This window comes from Pipistrellus kuhlii, unplaced genomic scaffold (genome assembly GCF_014108245.1).
Source record: "Pipistrellus kuhlii isolate mPipKuh1 unplaced genomic scaffold, mPipKuh1.p scaffold_m20_p_4, whole genome shotgun sequence".
Lineage (NCBI taxonomy): Eukaryota > Metazoa > Chordata > Mammalia > Chiroptera > Vespertilionidae > Pipistrellus > Pipistrellus kuhlii.
The window spans coordinates 90,352,660-90,364,593 of record NW_023425540.1 but is presented as its reverse complement, the minus strand read 5'-3'; the positions used below and the strand labels follow the sequence as shown (position 1 = coordinate 90,364,593).

Below are 11,934 nucleotides of genomic sequence, written 5' to 3'. Positions count from 1 at the left end.
CCACCATAACAGTTTGTAGTTAAATATTTGATTTTCAGAACCTTCTTTGTGGTTATTTTAGATCTCTAAATATGCAAGACGGCACACAAATAGCGGAAGTGGCGCTTTGGGAATGGGATCTCCGGAGTAACCTGAGGACCTGCCCTACAACGGACAGAAGCCTTTCCAAGCCCCCTGGCCAGAAGGAGAAGGGCTCCACCTTCCGGGAATGTGTGAAGCAGCATGCTATACACAGTTTATATTTTCATAATGAACAACGTCAACTTCGGAGCAAAATAAAATAAAATGCATACTGTGTGCCTGGCTCTTCCAGTACCAGACTCTTTATCCCAGGATTTCCTTTGAGACCCAGCCCTGGGCCCTCCCCACACCCCATCAGCCCCCACCTGCCCTTCCCCAGGCTGCCTGACCTGATTCATCTTTCGACCCAGGGCCACTGGTTCTTCTGGGGCCTCCTCAGGGCCTGAAAAGGGAAGCCAATTCTGTTTCCCTCCTCTACAGCACTCACAGCCACATCCAGCTGTGTGCCATTTCCCCCACCAACCTGTTTCCAGTTCTCGGGAACACCGACTTTGTTTCCTCTGATTTAACTCAATTCTGACACCAACAGGAGCTATTGAAGACCCCACCAATCTGCCCCAACTTCAAAAGCCAGTCCCAGATAATGGTTGCCAGGTTACCCACAAATTTCTTTCCAGGGATTCCTGCAACTTCTCCTTGGGTTCAATAATTTGCTAAACTGGGAGTCAGACATCCCTCTCACAATCCAGGACCGCTGGCTCCTAACTGCTCACCTGCCTGCCTGCCTGCCTCATTGTCCCTAACTGCCCTCAGTGCCAGCCTGATCACCCCTAACCGCTTCTGCCTTTTGGCCAGGTCACCCCCAATTGCCCACCCCCCGAAGGCCTGTTAGTCTCCAACTGTTCCCCCTGCTGGGGTAGTCACCCCCAACTATCCCCCCACCCCCTTGCTGGCGTAGTTGCCCACATCTACCCCTCTGCTAGCCTGGTCACCCCCAACTGCCTCCCTGCTAGCATGGTCGCCCCACACAGCCTGCTGTTCAGTCATTTGGTCATCCCTCACTAACCCCCCTGCAGGCCTGGTCGAACCACACAGTCTGTAGTTTAGTTGCCTGTCTCATTGTTTCATTTGGGACGGCCCCTAGCTCTTTATATATTAGGAAACTCGGGAACAGGAGATGCTGAAAAGTAAGAGACCCATCAGTCAAAACCCCATCACTTAAAAATGATAAAATAGGAAGTGGCATTCCCCTCACTGGCCAGACCCTTCAGCCCTGCACTGCAGAGGCCCCCAGAGGCACAGTGGGAGCTGTCCCTCGAGGGGCCACAGAGCAGCAGGCAGGCTAAAGGTGAAAGGAGTTTTTGGGGGTAAAACAGCAGGTCTGGGAAGTTTTGGGAATTAGGGGTTCTATGGGGAGAACCACAGGCTGCAAAGCTGGGAGCTGCCCGCAGATACACATTCACAGAATGAGGGAGCTGCCAGGAGGTGCACATTACAGATTGAAGGGCAGGAAGCCACTCATTCAGAGGAGGAGGAGGAGGAGGGCCCAGGGAAAAGAAAAGCCAAAGGGAGAAGAAGAGGGAACCTCACCTGAGGTTTGGGCTCCGAAGCCGCCACAGTGACCAATCAGAGGGGATGTCAGGCCACAAGGAACTGCAGCCTTTATCAACCTTAGGAAAGGGGACTTAGTGGGCCTCTGTCCCCTGCCCCAGCTGGGAGTCTGTGCTTGTTTCTCAATGAATTTCCTCCTTTTCCTACACCACCTTTTGTCTGTGGCTTCATTCTTTGACAAGAACCCAGGGAGCCACCTTTGCATGCTGCCCAGTTTGATCTGACTTTGGAGTTTCAAAGGTCCAGCAGACACATTTGTGGGGGAAAGGGGCCACCTGCTGACCTGACCAGCTCAGGGAAGGCCTGCGTGGTAGTCTTGCAAACTCAGAGACCTAAAGCAACCACACAGGATGGTCTGAAATTAAACTTTAACTAAAAGCAGTTACGGTGGGTAGTTACATCCTAGGCCAGTATCTTCACTGACAAGGTCAGCCTTCCCTTCACTGAGCCTATCCATCTTTTTGCGTTTATAATAACATACCCTTTGAAATGTCTGGGTAAATGTTCACTTTCCCTTTTCTGGACCCCTTGGGGTACAACCTAATGCGCCAACACAGACACCACAAACTCCTTCATTGTTATCATCATCATTGTCCCTGCACCCACCTAAGTACCTATCATTTTACCTTATATACAATCCCAGGGGTTCCCCCTCAACCCCCAACCCCCTCTCCCCTGCATTGCTTTCTCCCACCTCCTTAATCTATCACCAATGAATTTCATGTAACCCACCTGTGTCCCTTTCCTTTGACAGCAATGTATAAATACAAGTGTAACCCGCCATTCTCCAGAGCCTTATCTGAATTCGCTGAGGTTCTGCTTCCCGGCATATGTCGACAGTTTGGCTCAAATAAACTCACAAAAATTCTTTACAGGTTCCATTGTTGTTTGTTTGTTTGTTTTGTGTATCTTTTAACAGCACAAATTCATAATATTAAAAGAAGTAGAAAAAAACTAAATGCCCATCGATAGAATATTTTGATTATATCAATGAACTGAAATAAACAGGCATTAAAACAAGAACTCTGTATCCACATGGTTCTCAAGGCACACATGTCAGGCAGGCTGTTGCTCAGCACGATGAGCTAGGTAGGCAGATGCAGAGACACAGGATGGTGGGTGCTGGGCCGTGGGTGGTGGGTGGGTAGGTGGCTGGTGGTGGGCTTGATTGTTATTTTGTCTGTGTCGGGGGCCCTCCCTGAGGGTCCTCCCCTGCAAGACTTTCCCTAGGAGGCCTCAGGCCCCTCCTGCTGGCCTTCCCAAGATGCCCCTTGGTCATTGCCCTCCCAGGCCCAGTGTTACCTCCTCCAGAAAGTCTCCCAGGACTGAAGGCTTCTGGCTGATGTGAGAATAAACAAGAAATCTTTTCTGTCAAAGAACAGTTTTGGCAGCCACCATTTGGGCTCCAGTGACTTGACGCCAGTATTTTGGTCCTCATGACTGGCAGCTCCCCTGGAGGCCACCATCTTGGGCTCTGACTTCCCCTTCCACTCCCTCTGAAATAGCCAGTCTCAAAATAATGGGAAGCTGAGCTCTGAGCCTGAGCGATCAAGTCAGAGTTCAAAGTGAGGCCAGGGCCGACCCTGGGTCAGGAAATTAATGTCTGATTGGATTTCCCTTCCCTTGTGCTTTGCCCTTGACTTCCAGCTGGCCAGAGCACCCTTCTGCGCAGGGGTAAATTGGCCTTGCCCATACACGCTTGAGTATTTGCCTCATTGCTGCGACACCGTTGAGAGCATTTCTAACACTGAGCTTCCAGAGGAAGGGCCTTTGCCAAAATGTTGGCTCCGGGGATTCTGAGTACGGGATGGGCTGCAGACTGGGGCCGGCACTGGACCCGAAGCTCTGTTTCCATAACAGGCTCGGGGTCCTCTTCAAATGATTCAGAATTATGGAATCTTTGGCCTCACTCCCCACCCACCCCCAGCACTGCTCCTCCTGTCTGGGGCTTCAACTATACACTGAGTGGCCAGATTATTATGATCTCTGAACTAATAATAATCTTGCCACCAGCCACGTGTTGCTGTGGCTCAGTCTGGTTAAATGGAAAAGAAAGAAAAGGCAAAAGCACACGTTCCTAATATGTTTTATTTCACAATGCTTGTGGGTATACAATATTTTTTGTTCTTCTATTGTCTGTGCAGATTTAGAGGTTGTCCTGTTAGCCGACTCTAGAACACTCAACATATAATTGTCCATTTGAGAAGCAATCCGAGTCTAGATCTAAACCACAAAATTCTAAAGATTGGCCCTGAGCTTTGTGATTGCAAACGCCAATCGAACTGGGAATTGCAATCTCTTACATTGAAATGGCATATCTGTTGGAATAATAGGAATGCGAGGAATGAGGACTTCTTCACCTTTGAAAGGTCCTGTCAATATTGTTGCTTCTACCAAGTTGTTCATTAATTTTTGTACTGTGAGCCTCGTGCTGTTGCAAAGCTTTTGCTCGCTGATATTTCGCAACATGATAACTGGCACACGGATTTTCAATTGCAGTAGGTGCGGTGGCATCCCTGGCAGATCGAGTGAATTCAAAAATTCTGTTGGATAATTAACCCCTTCACCTGCTTCCACAACAGTATCGACAGACTTGTATGTGACTGCCTCGCTCTGAATGTTAGACTGAAGAATGTTGTTAAGTTCGTAGACGTCTTTGTTCTTGGTCACAAGAATAGCTCGTTCACTCAGCCAATCGTGATTCTTATAATTGGTTTGAATATACTTTTTCAACCAATTCATCTTCCAACATCACTAAATTACAGAAGTTATGAGGCAATGAAATTGCTCCCGAGGTCAGGTCAACCGGCACCTTTCCGTTCCCAATTTCCAGCAATTGATGTGAGAATATCTCAGCTGATCGATCGTTTTGCAGCTGAACCTGCATATTTGTCATTTATTTTAACTTCTTTACATGTCGCCACAAAGTAGAGTATTTCAGGCAAGCATTTATTTCGTCTGCTGGTGTCCATCGAGGATTTCAGGTAATGTTTGCCTAAAATCTCCTGCAAGCAATATTAATGCGTTCCCAAATGGTCTGATGTTTCCACACAAATCTTGCAATGATCGATCAAGAGCCTCGAGGGATTTTTTGTGCGCCACTGTGCATTCTTTCCAAACAATAAGTTTGCATTTCTTTTTTTTGTTGTTGTTCTTTTATTTTTCTTTTATTTTTTTAAAATCAATCTTTATTGTTCATATTATTACAAAGGTTCCTCATTTCTTCCCCCCTCTACCAGGTTCCCACTCCCCCTCCCCCCTCCCCATCCCCCATTGTCCTCATCTATAGGTGCACAGTAAGTTCGCATTTCTGCAATACTTTTGCCATGCTGGATGCTTTGGAAATGTTGCACGTGGCAGTTTCAATGAATTGCATGTTTAATGGCAATTTCAAAGAGGAATGAGCAGTTCTCGTAGCGATGTCGCAGTTATTCCCGATGATTCAAGAGCTAAGGCTCTGTCATTTTGGGATCCAGTTGCTGCCAGAATCAATCTAATTAGGAACGTTTTACCAGTTCCTCCTGGTGCATCTAAGAAGAAGATTTCTCCAACCCCATTATTGACATTTTGCATTATTTGATTGTAAATGCCTTTTTGCTCAAGTGTTAGTTTAAAAATATTTGATTGCACATATGACAAAAGGTCACCCTTGTTGTAACTTTGTTCACTACGCAATTCTCCATCGAATGAAGCAGCAGCAGATGGAGTCGGTGATGGCATTCCCAATTGATTGAGAACTTTGTTCGCGATTTCTAAGCACAAATCTTCAATCATTATCAACATTGAAATGGTATCATAAAATTGGAAATTCGGAAATGGTAAATGGATCATAAATCGGAAACATTGAAATGGAATCTTAAAATATTTAGTATAGCCTGTGTTGCTTTTATGTCCAATTGATGGTGCTTTAAAAAAAAAAAAGCACGCATGTTTTTACCTTTCACAGGTGTGACATTTATACAATAGTAGGGATAAGGTATATAAAAATACTTGTGTATTCAAATGAAACTTTGTGGCAAAATTTCAAAGCAATCAGTGAAGAACTTTCAGAGATTTAAGATTTTGAACAAATGAACATTTACATTTTTATTAATATAGAAAATATACACACACATTTGAGGCCCAGTTCATAAATTTGTGCAGGGGAGGGGGGCGGCCAGCCTGGCCAGGGGAAGGAGACATGGGTGGTTGGCTGACCTGCCTGCTGGTTGAACTCCTGGTTGAGGGGACAATTTGCTTATTAGCCTTTTATTATATAGGATTATTATATATGATATACACTGAGTGGCCAGATTATTATGCGTTCAGCGATTAAAAAAATCTGGTCACTCAGTGTATTTCTCCTCTACCAGCCATGCCGAAAGCCTGCCCAGGAATCAATTTTCTCCCTCTGACCCTCACCCTCAGTTGTGCTTAGTTGACTCCCAAAAGGCTATGTGTTAACTGCTTTTTCGGCAGGGAAAGTGAAAGGGAAACAAAATAAAATGAGACATAATAACCTCAGGAAAATGGTCACATGATTTCAGTGGAACCACTGGGTACACAGTGGGGAAGAGCTGGAAGCAAACTCCCAAGTGTATTTCTGGGTCAGACCAGCCAGAGCAGCAGGAGAGCGGCTGGTTCTTCCTGGAGGTGAGAGCAGGGTGAGGGGCAGGAGCACCGGGAAGGAGAGCTGCTTCTCCAAGAGGTGGGAGTCCACCAGGGAGGGGGCTGTGATCCGGAACAGGGCGGCAGCCTTAGTCTCAGAGAACGGGGTCCTCAGGCAAGCGAGGCCCAGGTACAGCAGGGAAATGATTTGCATGCAGGACTCAGCTCTTCCTTCTAGAAGGGGCGACTGAGGACAAAGGGTGAGGGCCTGGACTTGGAAGGTGTGCCTTCGGATGTGTGGAGGGAGTTGGGCAGGGAGTGTGAATGGTTCAAGGACCCCAGCTGTCCCTCTCTGTCCCCAGGGGGCCACCCCTCACCCCACTGTCACCTGTCCCATGACCACCCACCTCAGGTCCTCCCCAGGTTTGTCCCATGGCAGGATCTTAGCCATGGGTCCTGCTGGGAGCGGTGAGCTGGGTGGAGGGGTGTCAGGAATTCTGAGCAGCCAAATGCAATACCTGGTGGACAGGGCAGCTGGTGAGCATCCCCATATGACCCAGGGAGCAGAGGACAGGGGCCCAGGGACCCAGGAGCCAAGCCTGAGTTTTCAAGGTCTGGGGGTACAGCCAGAGGGTGCTGAAGGGGATGGGCAGGAGGTGGGGCAGAGCCTGGGCCGGTGGCCACAGGAGCTCCCTCAGAAAACACTTTCCCAAGGTGGGTAAGGAGACGGTGTGAGGAAGGCTCACCTGTCTGAATTCCAGTAACGGACTCAGAGACAGAAGTCTGGTGAAAATGGGACTTTTAAAACTTTCTGGTGAGCGGGTGTCTGCTGGTGCAGCCCCTGAATTAGCTGGCACAGGCAGTGTTTATCCCATTGTGTGAAATCCCTCCTCAGGTCTTTGCTGAGTACATGGAGTTTGCATTCTATCCCATAGGTTCCCAGGTCTTATGGTCTCCTAGTGGGTCTGTTTGTTTTTTTCCATTGGCTGAGGCCTTTTGTAGTTGTCTCCATCTCCCTTTGTCTAGCGAATCTTCCTGGACAATGTGCTGCAAGCCAGGAGCACAGCTCTCATATCCTCTCCCCACCTCCCCTCCCACATCCTGCTTGCTCTGGGGAAATTCAGTAACTGACTGGCCATATGCTGTTTCCTCCTATGAAGATGAATCTTAGAGCATGTCTCCCACAACAGGAAGCCCCAGCCAATTGCGGAGCCCAGAGGCAAAAGGGGGGAGTGGGAGGTGAGCTTCCCCCCAGGCCTGCAGAGGAGACTCCTGAGCCCAAGGCAAAGCCAGGCCCTGGGCCTCCACAGACAGAGCCCTGTCCCTCCACGCCCAGAGAGTGGGCCCGCTCCAGGGCAATTAACCCTCAGCTCTCCTGTTGTCCAGGTGACCCCTGTAGGCAGGTCCCTGTGAGGTTGGGACCTGGCTTCTGCCTTGCAGGAGCAGAGCCCAGAGGCCCTGGGGGAATTGGAGTGTGTGGGAAGGTGACTTGTGGTGTTCTCCCCACAGGGGTGAGCTCTGCTTCCTTGAGAAGATGGCGGAAAAAGCATTCTTAATTTGGTGAGATTCAGCCAGACCTGGCCATGCCCAGCGACCAGTTAATGGGCCAAACACAGGACTCTGGTCATTTCCCCATGGACAGGGTGCACCCAGGACAACTAAGGGCCTATAAGGGGGCCCAGGGCTTCCCCCCTGGGCTAAGACCCCAGGGCACATGGGGTGTGGGGGGGCATCTCAAGCTACAGGCCAGGAGTTCTCAGGTGATGGGGCCAAAATAGAATATTGGGGACCAACTGAAATTGTAAGAACTATTAACCATGTTCTGATAACCATGATTGTTTAGTTCTGATGAAAGAAGGCACATGGCTGGGAGCTCACCTGGAAATGCAGCCCATCCTCCCCACCAGGGAGCTGCCTATTGTCATGGGAAGATTAACAACCTGGTGGTGGAAACCAGAGCCTGAGCCCTTCCCATTTGCCCAGGCCTTTGAGGGCCCCCAGCCTGTGCATAACGCAGGCCTTGGCAAATCTCCAGCCTGTGTTACCTGAAAACTGCTCACTTGGCATTCCCTTGCCTACTTCCCCATGTAATATTTGTCCTTTTACCCAATATAAGCAGCTGGTTTAGCAGGTATTTGTGGATGACCTGCTGCTCACTGACACTGCCAGCAGTATTGGAATTAATGCTCACAGTGATTCCATCCTGTCTCTGCTTCATTGGCTCAAGGAGTGACAGCAGCAGGGATCCACTGATTGTCAGGTTACACAGGGACCCCTCAGCCTCCATCCCCTGCTGGGGTGTCAGAAAGGCCACCTCCTCCAGAGCCTGAAGGACCCTCTGCAGTGAGCCCAGCTCACCCTGTGAGCAATTCCATTGGCCACTTGCTTTCTCCCTCCAGCCCAGGGGTTGGAGAGTGCCATCCCCATGACCTATGAGGTGGCAGGGCCCAGAGGGCCAAGGGCCATCCTGAGGCCACCAGTTGCTCACTACAGAGGGGGGAGCAGAGCCAGCATCTCCCTCAGCTCAGTGGATGGGGCCATTCTTCCCTCTGGTTCCACCCATCCTGTCATCTGGGACCCTGAGCCCACAGTCCCCTCACTGTCTCTATCCTGTGAGGTGAGCCTGGGCTCACAGGTCACCCTTCCCCTTTCTTCCTCCATATAGGGTGGGGGAGCTATGAAATGTCTGATAGGGGCAACAGGGACCTGTGCGCTTGTGCTATCCGTGGGCTTGGTGGCAGTAGCAGTCACAGGAGTTGGCGTCTACTGCTGGAGTAAGGTCAGAGCAAGCTTGGTCTGGGGCTGGCTGGGACTGGGGATGGGACTGCATATGTGTAAGAGGGAAAGTTGGGGATGGTTTGAAGGAGGCACAGTTCAGATCTGAGAAGGTAGTGGGGCCCTGCATTGGCCTGGATGTCTGGCTGCCCCTCACACTGACTGTCCATACCCTCCTCCCATTGTCAGCTCCGGGCCCTGTCTGACATGCCTGCCTTCTTTTGCAGGCCCAAGAAAACAAGAAACAGAAAATGTATTGACAGGAATCCTTTCCAATCCCCTGGCCAGAAGAAGAAGGCTCCACCTTCCTAGGGGATGTGTGAAGCAACATGCTATACACAGTTTATATTTTCATTATGAACAAATTCAACCTTTGAGCAAAATAAAAATTAAGTGCTTACTGTGTGCCTGACTCTTCCATTACCAGACTCTTTATTCCAGGATTCCTTTGAGACCCATACCCCATCAGCCCCCACCTGGCCCTTCCCCAGGCTGCCTGACCTGATTCATCTTTCAGACCCAGGGCCACTGGTTCTTCTGGGGCCTCCTCAGGGCCCGGAAAGGAAAAGCCAATTCTGTTTCTCCTCCACAGCACTCACAGCCACATCCCAGCTGTGTGCCATTTCCCCCACCAACCTGTTTCCAGTTCTCTGGGACACCGACTTTGTTTCCTCTGATTTAACTCAATTCTGACACCAACAGGAGCTATTGAAGACCCCACAAGTGAGGGGTTCAGTCCCACCAATCTGCCCCAACTTCAAAAGCCAGTCCCAGATAATGGGTGCCAGGTTACCCACAAATTTCTTTCCAGGGATTCCCGCATCTTCTCCTTGGGTTCAATAATTTCCTAGAAGGGCTCACAGAACACGGGTAAATGGTTCACTTATTAGATCATTAGTTTTGTGTGTGTGTGTGTGTGTGTTTAAAATATATTTCATTGATTTTTTTCCAGAGAGGAAGGGAGAGGGATAGAGAGCTAGAAACATCAATGAGAGAGAAACATGGACCCGCTGCCTCCTGCACACCCCCTACTGGGGATGTACCTGCAACCAAGGTACATGCCCTTGACCGAAATCAAACCTGGACCTTTCAGTCCTCAGACCGACGCTCTATCCACTGAGCCAAACCGGTTTAGGCTAGATCATTCGTTTGTTATAAAGGATGACACAGGCCCTGGTTGGGTGGCTCAGTTGGTTGGAGTGTCACCCCTTGCATCAAAAGGCTGAGGCCTTAATAAAGTCAGGGCACATCCCTCGGTGGTGAGTTCCATCCCTGGTTGGGGTGCATTCGGAAAGAGCAGCTGGAGACTGAAAACCAGGTGACACAGGCTTTATTAGAGGAGAAACCTGCCGGGCTGTCTCGCAAGGGGAGAGGAGCAACTGTGCAGAGGTGAGCACTCCTTTTGAGGGGAGGAAGGGGAAGGGATGGGGTTATGGGTACTCAGCGGGCTCTGACTGGTGGCTTAGTGTATGGTCCATGTAAGGCACAGAGTTAGGCACTCAGGTACTCATAGTCGGGGAGTGGGTTTTTGAGGTTCACTAGCGGGCTACATAAAGCACCAGAGTGGTAGTGGGAGCACGGCCAATATGGACAGTAAAACTCCCCTATGTTGTCACGGTCCCCTTTCTGGTGGTATTTCATGCATAGATATTTGTGGTTGGTGGCATAGCTCCGATGCCACCCACTGCAGCTAGACCACCCCGGGGCCATGGCCGCACAGGCATCAAAACAGAGAGTGACCCTGGAGGGTTTGCCATCCCTGAGAGGAGAATTGATGACTATCTCATCATCCCAGGCCCGTTTTACCTGAAAAGACCAGAAACCTACCTTGGTGTATTCATTGTTAGTTACTTGTAGGAGGACTATAGTGAGGAGACAAGACATATAAAAAGGAATTTGAAAACCCGAGCTTCTTCTGGAGTAGAGAATTGGAGGGTCCCTTGCCAGGTAAGATCCACTCGCCATGAAGGTAAGTCTTCCAGGGAAGCAGATCTCGGTCTCCACCAGGACCAGTCTTCCAGGACACACTGTGAATTCGGCTGCTGAGGTCACGGGGGCGGAGATTCACAGGAGAGCGGGCTTTGTTGGTAGGGGGCTGGATGAGGGTCGCAGCAGCATGACTTCCCCAAGAGACTGGTTGGTGAAGCCTCCAGAGCGATCCTGTTGAGTGACTTGGGAGGTAAAAGCTGGTCCTGAGGCTGCCACAGCGTCACCTGTCTGGTTTTGCTGCTTTTCTGGGCCTGGAGCTGAAAGACAACAGAGGCTAAGATGTTATTTTTTAAGAGGGGAAAGAGTAGGGGTTTCAGTTGCCTCACTAGTGATATGAAAGGAGAGAATAGATTACCCGGGGGGTGAGGTTCTTGTTTTCCCAGTTTTGCCCCTTGCTGGGCATCCACGTGTTTCTTGCAGATCCTGAGACAGGATTGCAAAATAGGTGGAGCAGTGGTTAAGCTCCCTGTGGCTCATAACCCTGCTGTGATGCTGAGGGTTAGGAGAAGAGGGGTGACCGGACTCCTCTTTTGTGTCAGATACGGTGGGTCACGGGGACAGGTAAAGACTGATTATTGGGGGCTACATCTACATTGGGTGAGAGATGTGCGTACAGGTCCCTGTCCAGCTCATGGGGAGACAGATGTGTTTTCCCCACAGAGGAAGAAAAATCCCTGATCACGGAGACAAGCTGATAGGTGTAAGGAGAAGAGGTGGACTAAAGGGCATGAAGTACCTTTTCTAGTTCCACACTCCAAGCCGAGAGGGTAGTCGCCATGGCGCTACCAATAAGGGGTGGCAGATGGGTGGTTGAGATTTTGCTGCAGTGAAAGTGGGAAGGAATGTTAGAATGGGCTGTTATCCAAGGGAAAAGAAAAAGGGAGGAAAGGAGCAGTGGAAGCCAGGGACCTGGATGGTTGGATAAGAAGTAAGACAGGCCGAAACGGGTTT

General features: G+C 49.8%; 1 long non-coding RNA gene across 1 annotated transcript in view; it reads left to right on the top strand.

The window, feature by feature from the left end:
- LOC118703192 overlaps nucleotides 1-9,391 on the top strand; it is a 19,909-nt gene extending 10,518 nt beyond the window's left edge. The window contains exons 2-4 of the long non-coding RNA XR_004982944.2: nucleotides 7,729-7,779; nucleotides 8,885-8,998; nucleotides 9,222-9,391. This is a non-coding gene — a long non-coding RNA (uncharacterized LOC118703192). The remainder of the gene's footprint in view (nucleotides 1-7,728; nucleotides 7,780-8,884; nucleotides 8,999-9,221) is intronic.
- The last annotated feature ends 2,543 nt before the right edge of the window (nucleotides 9,392-11,934 follow it).